Raw genomic sequence first — 16,069 nt, 5'->3', positions numbered from 1 at the left:
GCTTCCATGGACAGTTGCGAGTCAAGAATAACCCCGAGGCTATGGACCTGGTCTTTCAGGGGCAATTGTACCCCATCGAGCACCAGGTCCAAATCCCCTAACCTTCCCTTGTCTCCCACGAACAGTACCTTGGTTTTGTCAGGGTTCAGCTTCAGCTTATTCATAGAATCATAGAATAATAGAGTTGGAAGGGGCCTTGTAGGCCATCGAGTCCAACCCCCTGCTCACAGCAGGAAATCCACAGCTAGAGCATCTCCCGCAGATAGCTGTCCAGCCTCTGCTTGAAGACATCCAGCGAAGGGGATCCCACCACCTCCCTAGGCAGTCGGTTCCATTGCCAAACTGCCCTTACTGTCAAGAAGTTCCTTCCAATGTCCAATCTGAATCTACGCTCCTGCAACTTAAAACCATTAGACCTAGTCCTACCCTCTGGGGCAGCAGTGAACAAATCTGTACCCTCCTCTATGTGACAGCCCTTCAGGTACTTAAAGAGTGCAATCATGTCACCCCTCAGCCTTCTCTTCACCAGACTGAACATGCCAAGTTCCTTCAACCTTTCCTCATAAGACTTGTTCTCCATACCGGCTATCATCCTCGTCGCCCTCTTCTGAACCCGCTCTAACTTGTCTATATCTTTCTGAAAATGAGGCGCCCAGAACTGAACGCAGTATTCCAGATGAGGCCTGACTAATGCAGAATATAGTGGGACTATTACTTCCCTCGACCTGGAAACTATAGCTCTGTTTATGCATCCCAAAACCGTGTTTGCCTTTTTTGCCACAGCATCACACTGCTGGGTCATGTTCAACTTGCGATCCACTACAATTCCAAGGTCCTTCTGACATGCACTACTGCTAAGCCGGGTATTTCCCATCCTGTACCCATGCATTTTCTTTTTGTGGCCTAAATGCTGAATCCTGCATTTGTCTTTATTGAATGTCATTTTATTAATTTCAGCCCAATTTTCCAGTCTATCCAGGTCCCTTTGGATTTTATTCCTGTCTTCCATTGTGTTAGCTATCCCTCCCAGTTTCGTATCATCCGCAAACTTCATAAGGCTTCCCTCCGCTCCATCATCTAAGTCATTGATAAAAATGTTGAAGAGTATCGGCCCCAGGACAGAACCCTGTGGCACTCCACTCGAGACCTCCTTCCAGTCTGAAGCAGAGCCACCGACGACCACTCTTTGAGTATGGTTTTCCAACCAGTTGTGAATCCACCTGACAGTATTTCCATGTAGTCTGCATTTGACTAGTTTGCTAATCAGAAGGTCGTGGGGGACCTTTCCTTCCCATCCAGCCACTCACCGATTCCAGGCACTTGGATAGGGTTTCTACAGCCAACCTCGGTGAAGATTTAAATGAGAGATAGAGCTGCGTGTCATCCGCATATTGGTGACACTGCAGCCCAAATCTCCTGATGATAGTCCCCAATGGCTTTATATAGATGTTAAATAGCATCGGGGAGAGGATGGAACTCTGTGGCACCCCACAAGTGAGAGGCCAAGGGTCCGAAACCTCATCCCCCAATGCTACTCTTTGGTGCCTATCAGAGAGGAAGGAATGGAACCACTGCAATACAGTTTGCTTATATATGGCGTTGATATGTGTAATGTTGCAGATGTAGTCGGAGTGTACAAGTGTTCAGTCTTGCTCACACATCTACGATAGATAAGAGAGTATATGAACCTGGACTTTCATGCCAATGTTCATTCATCTGACTTATGGAACATGCCTAACCTTGGACAGTTTTATATAGCTTCCACTATGGTGACTCAGTTGTCAGCACTGGCCTGGCTGCTGACAGCATCAGTTTAAGAACTATGCACACACACCTCACCAAGTGGCCTGGGGATATTTAAAACTTATTCATTGATTTTCAAGTCTGTGTTACTACAAAATATCTTGTGACAGTCCATCATTCAGACTAGCTGTTGCAAAGCAGGAGTGAATCTTCTGTTAGATTATCAGTACACATGCTACAGCAATCTCTTCTGCATTCTCCATGTGCAGCCTTCAAAGGTTCAGAACTGGTCCAGTGGAAACCCCTTTCATCCACAATAACTAACATTATTACTCTTCACTGAAGACAGTTTCACCTTTCAACCTTGAGAAAATATTAGCAAGGAAAATTTATTTTACACACTTTCCATAAATGGAAACAGGCTGAGGCCAGCACCCAAGCAATTCAGCTGCTGGATCCCTTCTACTGACCAGGTGGACCAGGTGGGAAACTGTCTCCTTCAGTGTAGGAAGCTCCAAGACAGAGATGGCTAATCTGTAGCCCTCCAGATGTCACTGGACTGTAACTCCTATAAGACCTCACCATTAGCCAAGCTGGCTCAGGCTGATGGGTACTGGAGCCCAACAACATCTGCAGAACAGCAGGTTCCTCACCTTGCTCTAAGCTGACCTCGTATCTATCTGGAGAAGAGGAAGAATTCCTGAGCAATTTCCTCTTCCTCAGCCTCTTTCCCTTCATTCCCAATGATAGGCTTCATTATTAAAAAATTAGTAGAGGAGGGTTTCTTCTCTCTACTGTCTTAAAATAAGTGCCTGGAAAAGCTAAGCTGTGACTAGAGATGGTGGTAGGGTCAGCAAGAGTGACAGACTGGAGGCACAGTTTCTGGCTGGCTAATCTGTACTGTTTTGGTCCATGTCACTTTTAGGTGGCCAGGTGTCCTTTTTCATACTGGACTAATTGGCATTTCCAGCAATGCCTGGGATGGTGTCTTCTTTCCATGTTCATCCATTAAAATTCTGGAAAACTAGATGCTCAGGGAAGAGGGTTCTGAAGTGGCTGGCAAATGATGGGAATTTCTTCATCTTTATTTTACTGAATAAATTGGCAATATGGCAGCTATGCTGGCGGCCTGCTGCTGCACTGCACAAATTGAAGCCTTGAATATGCCACTGGCAAATGACAGAGTATGATGATCCATCCATTTCCACTTCCAGGGACATTGTATGAAAAAAGAAAGGGCTGCCCTTATCCATATTGGCTGTGAGAACCAGTGTTGTTTAAGTGCATAGTGTTGAAGTTACATTAGGGAGACCTGATGCAAATATCTATCTTACTGTGCAACCATAGGCCCATCACAAGCTCTTGGTCTAGCTTACCTCACAGGGCTGTTGTGAGGATAAAATAGGGTAAACCCCCATTTAAGATGTCCTGAGCCCTTGGGGGAAAGTAGGGCAGCATGCCAGCATGTTAAAGAAATAAAGGTTCCCAATCCTGATATAATTGTTCCTTTCTTTACAAGGGGTATGTTCCCATAAGACTATCTGCCAATCACAATAGGCCTTGAAAAGTTATAGTTGTGAAGAATTTAGAAGTCAACTGGAGGTAAAAAGAAAAAACAACAACAAAACTTCTGTGTCTTTGTGAACCATTATGACAATGTGCATGAGATGAGTACAGCATGCACACCACCTTTTATGGCTCCTATTATTAGCTATCATTTGTTCTTGTCACATTTATTTTTATGCAGACTCAAATATAATTAATAGCATGTCATAGTGAAATGGAACAGGCAGGATAATCATAGTGAGCAACTGACTTAACAAAATGGGTAAAGACTCGCCTAAATTCACCCTAAGTATCTGTAAGGATGCATTCCGCCTGCCCAACTGGTTTTTTTCTGCCTTTTATTTAATCAAGAGGAATAATAGGAGTGTTCAAGTGTGTACTTAAACTCACATGCATCCTCTTGCTTTCTTGATGGGGGAATATATATTTCTAAAAATTTCACTTAGCCTCCAGTAGTGATAGGCACTTTGGAAATGATGTTTTATTCTATCCCCCCCTCCAAAAAACCCTCTTCTTTTATCTGAGATGGCTAGTGCTACTAACCTTTGTCAACCAGCCCTGAGGGCACATGAATCAGTCATCTTGCTGAAGCTAAGCAGGTCTAAGTGTGACCAGTGTCAGGATGCGGACTGCCTGAGAACCTCATGTATGCTGCCTTGAGTTCCTGATGTAAGAAAGATGGGATATAAATGTATAAAATAAAATAAAATAAATAAAGCTGGAGTCACAAAGTGGTGTGGCACATGCACTCTTCTGCACCACTTTACCCAGAATTCCTTACTCTAATGAAGCAGACTTCATCCTTTCCTCAGACTAAGGCATGGAGCTGGAGTGTGCACTCAGGAGAGCACCATACTAAGAAGTCATCTCACTGAATGCGTGGCTTTCAGGTGCAGCAGTAGCCAACCAGCAGTAGTAGACAAGCAAGCAGGAGTTTTTGGTGCTAATTTTCTGCCTCCAGGCCCTGCTGCTAACTACTTCAGTTTGCCTCATGAAACTGCTGGCCCTGTTCATCTGAACATATATCCACAGTTCCATAGTTACAAGGTTTTGTTGAGTATTTTTTCATAGATATCCAGGTTCCAAATTAAAAGCTTTTCAAGATTTTAAAAGTCTTCCTCTTCTTTCCAGAAGCCACATGCATATTGATGGGTGAACTTCCTAATTTATTAGGCCATGGTTAGCAGTTTGAGGTGAGCCAGGAACCAGAAGCTATGGGACAAATGATGTGTGGTGTTTTTTTCTCCAGCATTCTGCAGCTTTCTCAGCCACCTGCACTTTAGGATCTGAAAAAGCCTCATGGATAAGCTACCTTATGATGTTGTCTCCTAACCTTTACTTGAAGCACTGGAAGCCAGGGAGGCTGACTACCGAGTGCCTGAAACTGATGTGGCAACTGATCTTGGGTTATATCCAATGTCAGCCATACAAAGAGTAAACCCATTGAAATTAATGGATATGACAGTCAGTATCACAAGTAAAACTTGGCTGGATACAGCCCTTTGTTTTTAAGGGAAGTTCTTCCCTTACTTTAAATTCCCCACCACACTGGTTTCATTAAAAGTAAAAGACTAGTTAAACAAACAAACATCTGTCAGGTGCACAATAGGTGGCCAGGCTAAACCCTTTCTTGTGCTTACATGGAAAGCCCAGCCCGGGATGTCATGGGGTTTTCAGAAAATGTGGGCACCCAGGAAAGCTGCAGAGTGCAGGGAACTGGACAGATCTGTAGAAAGAAAGGACATTCACAAACGCTCCTTGACATCTTGGAAAGTAAAATAAGTACAATAAAAACCATGTACTCCATGAAATGTTCTCCACCATTTCATAGGTTTCAAATGTCATTTCTTTTTTCATAGATGGAGAATGTTGAAAAAATGCAGGGTACGTTTTTGGCACAGCACTAGTTCATATTCATCACTATTAAAAACCCATGGCAAAATTTTAATCTGGAAAACATAGCATTGCTTAATGGGAGCATAATTTACTTGCTTATACATTTCTCTTGTTTGTATTTCTGTTTTCTACTCATCCCTCCCATTATCTCTATATCTCTGTTACTGATACCTAGGATCTCACCAGCAACATCCCCCAAACATTATTTTCTACACAGAACTCTTAGTCAAGATCCTTCCATCGGACCCACTTCACAAAAAAAAGAGGAACTGAGAATATTGAGACAGTTTTTTTACTTTTATCCTTACAAATATGTCCTTTTTTAAATTGAAAATTAAGATGTTTATGTATCAAAAACATTCACTTTCATGCTATCAAGTCAAAAAACAAAGTCAAGCACTGTTATGGCCGGATGTTTTCAGTGCACGAGATTTAAGCATGTCCTTATCAAGTGGACATTGCTTCATTTTTGGTTAGAGTATGCTTATAAGAAAGAAATTTGCCCATTATTCTCCCCACCCTAATATTCAGTCAGAAATATCCAGATGTGAACAGAGGATCAAAGTGAGTATTTATTTTGAAATAGACCTATTAGTGGAGAAGGAAAATCTCAAATAATACTTTTGTACAAAACTAACACAACCAGTCTTTATTTTATTTTAACAAATTCTTACATTAAATTAATCAGGCACTGCCATAACAGAAAATGGTTCCACTATTTGCAGGACCTTTGAATAAATTAAATAACTTCATGTTATAATGACTGAAATTTCTTTTCCAATAAAATGAATCACAAAGTCCTCCATTCTCAGACCACGGTATGTAAATAAAGAGGGGGGAAAGGACAAAATAAAAACATCACTGCTGGAATCTAATATGCACACTACTATTATAAAATGAATTTCACTTTCTATCCAAAACTCCTGGGTTACAAGTTCTGATCCATATAGAAAGGGAACACAATGTTTTGAATGTGTGCAAATACAGATCCTGACATCTTTGTTCCTGGAAAATATTTATAAAATGGAAGACAAAGAAGTTGAAAATACTGACTGATAAAGAAAAATCTGTGCCAAATTAATGTAGTTTGAAACATCAGAAGGTTATATCAAAGAAACAATTTCCTTGGATTGTAGCAGAATTAATCATGGAAAGAATGTATAAAATCAAGGGGCTTGAAAGCATCTGGTAATTTGTCAAGTCCTGATTTCTTCTGTAGGGATTGAAATTTGCTATGAAGTTTTGAAGAGACCTCAGATTTCAAGAACTAGCTGCCCCCTCTCCTCTCTCAGCTCAAACGGGTACCCTGTGTTGTGAGTGGGCAGGCTTCCCAGAGTCTGCTGCCAGGATATATGGGGCGGGCAGTCAGTTGAGGGCAGGGAAAGGGGGAAATGAGTTCTGCTGGAATGCTACCTGATAGAGCCCGCTTATCAGTCAGAGTAGTAAGGGGTGGACTTTTCACATGGGTTGCCAGAGGGAGGAGTGGGTTAAAAAAGCTATTTGACCCATGTGGAACCTGGCTATTGGTCCATGCAGATCATGACATGATTGGTTCAGGTGTGCCTGACTGTGAGGGCTTTCCTCTTTCCCAGTGTGAGGTTGTTATACACTGGATTTGAACCTGGGGCCCTCTCTGCAAGTAAAATGTAAGCTGCTCCTTTTGCAACTCCTGTTGTCCTGGTTTCTATGATTAGGTGTAGAGGGTGGGGGAGAGAAATGATGTCTCTCTTTCATGTCTATTGCTGTGGCTGAAAGGGTAGAAGTTGTTCTGTGGTGTTTGTAGTGTGGGTTTCAGTTCTAGGTGCTCTTTCTTTTGTATCCGGCATAACAGTTGCTCCTGGCCATGCAAAACATAAGTGATCCTATTTCTCTCCACTGGAATGCCACTTCCCTCCATGATGGGGCTTTAATTCCCATCTCCTGATACCCACTCCCATGCCCTATGCAGTGTGCTACTGGAAATACTCTGTGAAGCTGGCATTGGGGCAATATATACCCCTTCTCCCTTTGGGGCTCATATTCCTGTCTCATACTTCCCAATAGTACTTTGCCCAAACCTGTCCTGTAGTTTCTCAAATGTTTTCTTCCCTTGTGAAAGAGACTTCTGTTTTTCTGCCTCATTTGCAGGCCCCCACCCTCTGGTTCAGTAGTCTCTAAAATGCATAACTAAAATTAGGAGGTGAAAGGAAACATGATTGTTCCCAAGGTAAAATCTCTATTGTGTTCAGTGTATGAGAAATTCGCATTCTGGAAACAGACAAATCAGGTCAGTTGCTCCTCAAAGATTTTTTTTTCCTTACTGTGAAGTGACACTTCCTGCATACAAGTATTTGCAAGGAAAAAGAAACATCTTAGGCCCTAAATAGCTCATGAAGACTTAACAAGAATTGGCAGCATTTCTATTGACTGGTTTCTTTAACTAAAGCTTTGTGAGAGACTAACTCTAACAAATCTGCCTTTATACTCTTACCTTTAAGCAATTAATTTTTAGAAGCCTTGAATTACTTAGTTTTCTCATGAAAGGCATTGTTCAGTCATCATAAAAATACTTGAACCAAGTCTGATCTAAAACGCTGTTTTCACACACCATTATTATGTCTGTCAGACACAGTGAAAATTGACCTGAGCTGCATGAGCTCTCACAATTCATCTAATTGAAAGGAAAAAACAGACAAAAAGTGAAGGTGAGGTTGACCACCTCCATATTTAATGTTTTCAACAAAGTGACTATTCGCTACTAAGATGAGCATGTGGGGAATGAAAGGGCAAATATTAAAATAAAGCAATATAATAGTATTTTCAAACAAAAGCAATGCACAGATTATTTTCAGTTTAACTTAGAATATATATATAGCGCACAGTTCAAACAAAGTTAAGAACTTGTTGGTATAAGAATATACACAGGTAACACAGCTGATGTCTACATGCATATGGAGCTCTACAAGTGTAGGCCACTATACAAATATTATGCCCAATACCGGGATGTAGGAGAAATTTGATTTAGTTTGCATTTTGTTCCCCTTGTCCTGTTTAAATGTTTGATGCAATGCACAGTGCAAGATTAGGGTCCAATTGTGACTTTGTATGAAAGGTGAAAAGAAGAAAACAATTATGGGAGGTAAGTAAAACACTTTGAGTAGCATGTGGGAGGAGGGGCACATATAAAATAAGAAGTCTCCGCTTAGACCCTTTGGACCAGCAAATTTTGCCTACAAGGGAAGCCAATATCTGTACTGATCTTGAGGAAAGGTAAACTATAGAACTCCTTGTCACAAGGAAATCACTGTAACAAAGATTCCTGCAATTTCCAAAGAGGATTAATTTCATTAGAAAAGTAGATATCAACTGTCTCCAACCACTGACGTTTTGACAGTGAGGTGGGCCTCAGAGATTTTTGGCTCTTGTTCAGAAATAACTTGGTTTATTTCTGGGTCAATCCAAGATAGATTCATCTATGCTTTGAACAAAGTTTGGAAGCTACAGCTATTGCAGAATGTAGCCGTCTTTCTCTTAATTGTGGTACGATGCTGGGAACATATAATGCCTACCCTGATAGAAATACAATAACTTTCATGCATAAGTCACTTTCAGTTGCTTTTGTGAGGAAAATGACTAAATATTATTATTATCATTTATTTATTAAATTTATTAGTATCCCATCTGGATGGTTTACCAGCCACTCTGGGCGACGTACAACATAAAAACACATAATTCACATTAAAACCTTAAAATTCCAACAATAAATAATGGTAATAATGATGATAATAATGAATTCAAAGTTGTGCTGCTGACTTTTAATTACCTAAGAGGTTGGGATCCAACACACCTTAGGGAGAAACTCTGCACATACAAGTCCTTCACCCATTCAGATCATCACAGAAGGTGGATTTCATTTGCGTATTTGATTACGCTTATTGTATCAACTGGCCCAAAGGCTGCAGTCATATGCACACTTACCTGGGAATAAGCCCCACTGGATTCAGTGAGACTTGCATCAGAGTAGACATGCATAGGATTGTATTGGAAGTCTGTCTTGGGGTAGAAGGTAGAATGACACATCACCTGCCTTGTTGTGGAGAGGTAGAAATAATGAAAGTGCATGTTTTGATTCCCTGATGTTCTTGGGATAGGAAGTGGTAGAAGAGTAGGTGAAGACGCTTGCTAAGCTTCATGAACCACAGCATTTTTGATAGTCTTTAGCTATGATATTTTATGCAGAAAACAATTTTTAAAGACCATCATTATGACATTTTCTCAGGGTTGAAGTCTATCTACAATTAATCAAAACATGAATATTATTACTTTTAAACCTTGACAATCATATATTTTATTTTAGAAAATGTGGGGTTCTTAGTCTAATTTACTAAGTGTGCAGTGTGCACACAAAGATTAGTCACAAATACTTCAACTCAGTAGTTACACTTAATTCCACTGCAGTAAATGTACTAGTTTTCAATTATTTTTCCTGTTCTTTGATCTGTCCTTTAAAGCCAGAAAAAACCAGGGGGGAAATACATGAAATATCAGGGTTGTAACTGTGCTATAATGTTCTGCAATCATACTGTTTGAAACAGCAGTGTACCCTCTGCTCATTCTGAGTTCTGTTGCTAAGGCACCAAAACCCTCAGCATTTGTGATACTTGCCAAACATTCTCTAACGCTAAAATGATTAGATTTTTAGTACTTGAAGGTGAACCTGAATGAGAGGTGGTTTTGTTTCTTCTTTTAACATCATTTCATGCCCTCTTTCACTTGCACAACTCAGAGTTAAAGCATTTTCATATGTGAGGCTTAGAAGGTTGCTCTTACTTAAAACAGTCTGAAACACAAATGTAAAACCAATATTGGCTACAATGCACATGTGATTTCCTTTCCACATTCTGTCCCACATTATCAAATAGCACAAAGAGAGATCCCATATAGTCTGTTGCCTTCTAAGTCCATCTAAAGGATTTTACTGCACATCAAGTCAAGATGTGTGGTAGAATATGTGGTAAAATGTTCATCTGTATGGGCTAAGTATGAGAAACATCATACCTAAGCCTCAAATGTGAACACACTCTTTAGGGCATCTTCTTATTTGACATTTTGCCTTTGGATGTCAGGACAACCACCTGTAATGACTTCCCAAGCCAGGGGTCTTTTGAGGAGGTGGCAGGCTAGAAAACACCCTTGCAAACCATGAGTATCCAGGCACCATTGCTTTGCTCCACCCACCTCCTGCCTGATTAGTGACTGTCTTCTCATGCTTCTGTGTAACTTCATATTTCTACTTGCAGTCATCATCTTTGCAGTAATGCATTTTCTATTTTTGCTTCCAAACTCAGAATATTGTTCTTTTCTCATTTGACCCTGCCTGTCTCCAGCCTAGCTTACTGACTCCCTAACCCTGGCATGTACACCCACACTTCTTGGACTGCTCTCTTGGACAAATTCTGACTTAAACATCTCTGCCCCTCAAAAAAAAAAAACACCTCAGAGGTGCTATCTCACCTAGTGGAGATTATAAAGGTACTACTGTCTTCTTCTGATGCTTTGCCTCCAAAGGGGCTATGCTTCAAAGAGTTAAACTCTTGATGAGAGGTACTGATCCTGCAAAGGCACAACAGGGCCACATAAAGATACAATATAAATTGCAGGCACATGAGGCATAAAAATGGAGCCCTGTGTTACTGCACAAAATCCCTGCTTTGTCTCCAGAATACACACCACAGGTGGCTCATGGTGCAAAGGTGCTGGTGGCAGTACCATTTGTGACTGGGAGAAGGAAGAGGCATTATATCCACATGTCAAATGATGCTGGAGGTGGGGCCAGCAAGCTGTATGGCATCCTCCCAGCTCACTTTAGGTTGCAGTATAGGCTTTGGCTAGCTGCTTTAGGGCTAAGATTTTTTTAAATCCAAAGGTCGATCTTATCATGTTTGGCAGGTAGGTGCAGGGTTGGAATGGAGGTGTAGTTATTAGGTGAGCATCATAGACATCTTTGGGGGCAATGGGCATATCCAGAGGCTTTTGTCTAGATTTGGAGTGCCTTTGAGGGGGCCTGGTCTCATCCACCCAGAGCTGTGTGGCCTCAGAGTGGGGTTGGGACGATGTGGCTCAGGCAGAGAGACTATGACATTGTCAGACCTCCTAACCTGGGCAGGACAGCTCACACAAAGCAGTTTCCAGTTATTCTCTGCTGATAAATGTAGTCCTAGTTCAATCCATATTTCTGTCTTGCCTCTTTATTATCTGCTTCAGCCACAAATGGAAGTTGATAACACTTTTTCTAGAACTTCACCTTGGAATTCCAGTTACAAACACCCAACAGCAATCCCCACTCCACTACAACAATTTGAATTGGATAGGGTTATATAAGGTAGGGTTGCCATATTGCCCAGTTAGCTGGGTTTTACTCAGATTCTAGTACCTGGTGCCCACTTAGCCCATTAGGTGGCGCAGATTCCCAGCTTTCATTAAAAAAGCAAGTCTCTAGCCCTTATAGATCCAAAGATGCAAGGCAAAATGTGGGGGCAGTTTTCTGCCCAATAATTGTGTGAGAAATTATTTATTTATTGCATTTATATACCACTTCATAGCTGAAGCTCTCTGGACTGTTTACAACAATTATCCTACCCCCACCTTCCATTGTTCTTAGCCAATAAGGGACACCACATATGTCCTGGGAAAATCAAGAATTTTAGCCTGCCTGCCTGCCGCAGATGCAGCATCCAGGCAGTTTAGAAAACTGTACATGCTCACTTGACGTGCAGCTTCGCTTCTTATCCAGAGACTCAAGTTCACTTTCTGGTTGGGTCAGAAAGGAGAAGCAGCCTTCATCTCAATTGCCTCAGTGTCTCAGGGTATGTGTCTTAAGTGGTGAATGCAATGAAAGTGCCCGCCTGCCATCATGAAGGATGAAATAAAGGGATTTGAATCCACCAAATGCTCCCTTTCCTGAACAAATACAAGATATAAAAGCAAACCTCTCTGTAAAAAAGGCTGGGTGAGTTAGGTACATTCCCCTTTCTCATTATCAGCTGCCTGGCGCAGGTTGCCAAGTCTCTAGAATTCACTGCATTCCTTTTTTTAAAAAAAAGAGGTGTCAGCACTGAAATCTCCATCAGATTCCAGACTTTATTATAGAAGGCCATGTGTTTCCTCTCCGTGATCTGGTAACTGAGAATCAGTGTACTAAAGGCACTTCTCACATGCTCAAACACTACTCTTATTCTTCACTATTCTTCTATTCTTCACTATGCACTATTCTTATTTCACAAAGTACAGGATAGTGACCTAGCAGTAGTGAGAGAGGTTCTGGGGTGCCTCGGACAAAGTAAGCTCTTCAGTGCTCTCTGTCATTTAAGCAGTGACGTGGGTTTTCAGGAAAATTGTCTGATGCCCTAAGTAGAGTGTGATCTGATTTAGCATATTTAGATTAGATTCATAGATACACTTAAAAAGTACCCCATGTTAATTTTATGATCCAATAGCCACAAGTATTTGATTAGGAAAACATTTAATTAAATGTACTTAACATGGTTTCAACATTATATCCAAAGAAATATTTATGTGTCTCCCATGCGGCTCTCTCACCACTTTGCCATATATGAATACTGTGAGTTGCTTGAACTGTTTTGCTGTTAATACTTTCTCCACACAACAGGGGGAATAGCATCTCTTACACTGGGTAAGCACTCACCCTCACATGCATGTAAGTTCTCTGTTGCCAAAGGCCAGGCACTCCACGTCAGCCATTGCCATTGCTGTAGTATAGTGTTTAGAGTGCTGGACTGGGACCTGGGAGACAAGAGTTCAAATCCCCACTCAGCCATGAAGCTCACTGGGTGACCTTGGGCCAGTCACTGTCTCTCAGCCTAACCTACCTCACAGGATTGTTATGAGGATAAAATTGGGAACCATGTTTGTATGCCACCTTGAGCTCCTTGGAGGAAAAATGGAATATAAATGCAATAAACAAATAAATAAACACTTTTGTCTTGCAGGATCACAGAGAAGATGCATGAATAAGAACAAACATGATTCCCCTCTTCCAATGGCTTCCAGTACCATCCTGACAGGGAAAGAGGTGAGTATTGTCTCAGTCACCATGCACCCAGATTCAGGGACCATTTATCCCAGCTGCTGATCATTGCTCATTGCACTCTGTCTTCTTCTGCTCTCCACAGCCAACTTCCAATAGGTATAGAACCTACCCCACACCCATTAATTACCATGAAAACCATGAGAGGTTTCCACCCCATGACCAGGACCTGGTCACCTGGAGAATTGCCAGCCTACTTGTTCCATGAAGGCCCCTCCTTGTCCTTGCTTGTCAACAGACTCTCTTCCTCCCTCGGTAGGTTTTGAATGCTTGTCTCAAGGAGGGCTGTGTGCCCTGTTTGTAGGCATCTTGCCAAGGGAGGTTTTGGGGTCCTATATTATGTGGCTTTTCCTTCTTCCCTTTGTGTGCTGTGATTAAACATGGTACAGTAAGGGGATTTGAACTTGGGCTTGCAGGGATGCTTGGGGACTGCAGCAGCAGTATCATTGCTGCTCATGTCACAGGATCTCATAAAGTGGTGTCATGGTGTGTCTTAGGCTGTATGCAGGGCAGGGAATACATCCCCAGTGTCATTGCATTGGCTTCCTCCATGTCTGCATAGCTTGAGGTGTTGCTGCTGCTATGGCCCATGATGCTGCTATGAATACTGAGGGTGTGACAGTTGCCATTGCTCAGTTGTCTGCTTTTTAGAGCAGTGCATTCATTCCCTCCTCTTTAGGTCTGGCTGTGGATAGGATTTAGAGGCACAGCTCTCTGTCTGGTGTCATTTATTTATACCAGAGGTTTTCAACCTTGGGTCTCCACATGTTGTTGCACTACAACTCCTATTATCCCCAGCCAGGTTAGCCAATGGTGAGGGATCATGGGAGTTGTAGTCCAACACTGGGGGAGGGGGAAAGGTTGAAGAAGGTTGGTTTATACGATTGTTGGCTAATCCATTAAGCGTAAAGAAGCAGGTTTAAGTTCAAGTGTTGAATACAACTAGCACATCTTAAGATGTAAAATCTGCAGTAAATGAATATACTATAGACACAATTACGGTTATAACAATGTGAACACAATTCTCTGGACAGGAACCCTCTTCCATGTGCACAATAAGCGTCAATAAATTCTATTAACATCAGTTATATTTCCTTAAGTCTTTATTTTCCAGCCACTTAGAGGACAACATCAACTGCTTAAAACAAGAGGGGAAAACACCAACCAATTCTGGAAATTTGTATGGGCATTGATATGCTTCTATTGCCATCTATTATTCAAAAAGGCACGACAGCTTCCTTCAGGTTTGGCAAACTAATGAACATGGCTATGGCAAATAGTAATTACAGTGGGAGCATGCATGACAGGCTGATGCTAAAATAAAAGGAAGACCCATTTCCCTTCCAATACAGCTTTCTCAAAGATTACATTTCTTGCCTTACTTCAACTTATGCATTCTATCCCTGATCATAGTAAAAATATTGATTTTTTTTTCATTTACATAAGGGTTGTGTGCAAAATTGAATATGACAGCCCAGACATCTATGTAATGGTCTTCCAGTAAATAGAAAAGCTACACAGAACAATCCATTTTATGTAGCATACTAATGTCAGTTTTGATGCCTCTAGCAATAGTGTGTTCTGAGAGGCCAAATTCAACCAGGCTTGGGTGTATTTAATAAATGAAAACAGAAAAACAAAAACAAAATATTGGTGGCTTCATAACATACAGCCCCGTTCTCCCTTGCCATTGGCAATGAACTGATCCGTCAGAATGTTGGCATTTGCAAACTGAGTCCTTCATCTGCTAATACAGAAACAGAAAAACAGATTGTTTTCTTCATTTCAAACAAAATAGGAGCAGTGGGTGGTATTCACTAGTTCTTTTATATGGACCAGAAGTACTTTGGGCATGTGCTCAAAATATTTCATCCATCCATAGCCATGTTTCCCTGCTATAGCACCGTAATTTCTTAGGGTAAAAAACAAATTAAAAGCCATCAGTTAGTGCTGTGCATAAAAAAAAAAAACAACCTAGGGCAATAAAGGAGTTCACATTTAGTGAATATGTAGGCTATCACATGATTGATGAAAACCTCCATCATAGTTTATCAGCACCCAGCACAGAATCCTGGTTGCCTTACATGCTAAGCCTTGATGACCTATGCCAACTTACTACATGACTCACCCCATTCTTTTGTTATAGTATATGCTTGTTGATTATCATTGTTGATTGTAATAGTTTTTAATTATTTCCAATACTTTCTTTCAATTATTGTTAGGCGCGCTGGAGACCATTAAGTCAAAAAGGAGCATATGATGGCATCATACATGACAGAAGTTTTGTGTGTGCCAGGTAATAATAACAATTATCACATGAGCACTGTAAAATGTGAAGTTACCCTTACAAAATTTGGAACAGCTTCAGTGAACAAATAATAAAATGTTGCAGTTACTAATCCTCCCCTTTCATTATTTACTACTTTTAATGGTCATGTAGGGATGGGATCTATTGGCCCGGGCTGCTTCAACAGCATTCCATCGACCTAACAGGCAGTAACAATTCAAGTTTGTTCCTTGTCCACTATCCATTGCTTTTACTGGTCCAATTCTTTCCTCCCAAAAATATCAATATTAATATTTTGAAAGGAACTATTGACATTTTGAAAAGAGTTATCAATATTTTGAAAGGAATGCTGCTTCACATCCTCCTGTGCTATTATAGGCTTGTCTTAGTTCCTCCCTGCTTGGAGCTTGGATTATTTGGGTGGAAGGGGCTAGCAGAGATGGAGAGAGAGAGGGAGAGATGTACTGCTGCGCTGTGCTTGAGTAAAATCA

The 16,069-nt window shown here is 41.2% G+C and overlaps 1 protein-coding gene across 3 annotated transcripts in view; it reads right to left on the bottom strand.

Annotated features, from left to right (window-relative positions):
* CHRM3 (cholinergic receptor muscarinic 3) overlaps positions 1–16,069 on the bottom strand; it is a 418,667-nt gene that overhangs the window by 48,490 nt on the left and 354,108 nt on the right. The window contains exon 1 of one of the 3 annotated variants that reach the window (XM_061626392.1): positions 3,853–3,919. The exons of the other annotated variants lie outside the window; for them this stretch is intronic. The gene's annotated coding sequence lies outside the window, so the exon portion shown is untranslated. Of the gene's footprint in view, positions 1–3,852; positions 3,920–16,069 lie in introns of those variants that run through there. 3 annotated transcript variants of the gene reach the window in all.

The sequence above is a fragment of the Rhineura floridana genome, chromosome 4, assembly GCF_030035675.1.
Source record: "Rhineura floridana isolate rRhiFlo1 chromosome 4, rRhiFlo1.hap2, whole genome shotgun sequence".
NCBI classification, from domain to species: Eukaryota; Metazoa; Chordata; class Lepidosauria; order Squamata; family Rhineuridae; genus Rhineura; species Rhineura floridana.
This window is presented reverse-complemented; position numbering and strand designations above follow the sequence as displayed.